This window comes from Aethalodelphis obliquidens, unplaced genomic scaffold (assembly GCF_003676395.1).
Source record: "Aethalodelphis obliquidens isolate GAN/ISIS:26980383/991018 unplaced genomic scaffold, ASM367639v1 scaffold15, whole genome shotgun sequence".
Classification (NCBI taxonomy): domain Eukaryota; kingdom Metazoa; phylum Chordata; class Mammalia; order Artiodactyla; family Delphinidae; genus Aethalodelphis; species Aethalodelphis obliquidens.
The window spans coordinates 19,979,458-19,981,329 of NW_020837959.1; the positions used below are offsets into that span (position 1 = coordinate 19,979,458).

Consider the following 1,872-nt stretch of genomic DNA (forward strand, 5'->3'; position numbering starts at 1 on the left):
CATTTCTTGCTTTTAAGATTTCTTAAAACATAAATTTAGTGAACACTGAAAAAGCTATTTCACATATACTATTTTCTCAACAAACCTATGTGTAACTCAGTCCTCAAAAATCCTACGTGTAAATAATAGATAAATTGGGCGGCGGCTCGGGGGACCGGGGCCTTTTGTTTGGAGCGGCGGCGGCGGCGGCGGCGGGGGCCCCCTCCCCGCTTCCACTGCTCGCTCGGTCTGGGCCGCCCCTCGCGGGCGTAGGGGGGCTGCCCCCTGGGCCGGGGCTCATCTCAGGTGCCCCCGCCGCGCCCGGCCCCAGAGGAGGGCCCGAGGCTGCCTCTGGCCGCTCAGGCCGACGCCATGAAGATCAAGGATGCCAAGAAACCCTCTTTCCCACGGTTTGGCATGGACATCGGAGGAACTCTAGTAAAGCTCTCATATTTTGAACCTATCGATATCACAGCAAAGGAAGAACAAGAAGAAGTTGAGAGCTTAAAAAGTATCTGAAAATATCTGACTTCTAATGTAGCCTGTGGATCCACTGGTATTCGGGATGCACGCCTTGAACTAAAAGATTTAACACTTTTTGGCCGGAGAGGGAACCTGAACTTTATCAGATTTCCAACCCAGGACCTGCCTGCTTTTATCCAAAGGGGAAGAGCGAAAAACTTCTCAACACTACACACAGTGCTACGTGCTACAGGAGGTGGTGCTGACAAGTTTGAAAACGGTTTTCGCACAGTTGGAAACCTCCACCTGCACAAACTGGATGAACCTGACTGCCTTGTAAAGGGCTTGCTGTACATAGATTCTGTCAGTTTCAATGGACAAGCAGAGTGCTATTATTTTGCTAAGGCCTCAGAACCTGAGAGATGCCAAAAGATGCCTTTCAACCTGGCTGATCCCTAACCACTGCTGGTAGTGATCATTGGTTCCGGGGTCAGTATTTTAGCAGTCCATTCCAAAGACAACTATAAACGAGTAACTGGGACAAGCCTTGGAGGGGGTACCTTTCTGGGTTTATGTAGTTTATTGACTGGCTGTGAAAGTTTTGAAGAGGCTCTTGAAATGGCATCCAAAGGTGAGAGCACCCAAGCTGACAAGCTGGTCCGTGATATTTACAGAGGAGATTTTGAGAGATTTGGTCTGTCTGGCTGGGCTGTAGCATCTAGTTTTGGGAATATGATTTATAAGAAGCAGCGAGAATCTGTTGGTAAAGAAGATCTAGCAAGAGCTACGTTAGTTACTATCACCAACAACATTGGTTCTGTGGCACGAATGTGTGCTGTTAATGAGAAAATAAAGAGTTGTCTTCGTTGGAACTTTACGTATCAATTCTCTCTCGATGAAACTTTTGGCATATGTCCTGGATTACTGGTCAAAAGGTCAACTGAAAGCACTGTTTCTAGACCATGAGGGATGTTCTGGAGCAGTCAGTGCACTTCTTGGGCTGCCAAATTTCAGCTAAAGCATCGGGTTTCTCTCTGTTAATAAATGTCATTCGAGAGGAACTGAAAACCAGAGGTGTAATTACTGCATTATTTGTCACTGGGAACCGAAGGATAAAAGAGTAGCACTATTCCTCTTGATTTTTAAGTGTCAGAATGGTAAGCTGCTATATGTTGCCATATTAAAATGAGAGCTCCAGTAATGTAAAGAATTTCAAAGTGAAATGCTTTCCCTTCTGTATATAGCCAGCGTTAAATCCTTAAATGCAATACAGCCTCTGATGATTGAACTTCCTCTGAAAAAGATCTTCTATTTATTGTATTTTATGTAGCCAACATTGCAGTACTGTATGTTCAAACATGAATCTTAAAGTCTCAGAAGTGTTTAGCTCATGAAAATAATAGATTCTGAATATTTGTTACAAGTCTTCTA

The 1,872-nt window shown here is 44.7% G+C and overlaps 1 pseudogene; it reads left to right on the forward strand.

Annotated features, from left to right (window-relative positions):
* The first annotated feature begins 351 nt into the window (after positions 1-351).
* Positions 352-1,459, forward strand: LOC113625492 (pantothenate kinase 3 pseudogene; annotated as a pseudogene).
* Positions 1,460-1,872: the final 413 nt, after the last annotated feature.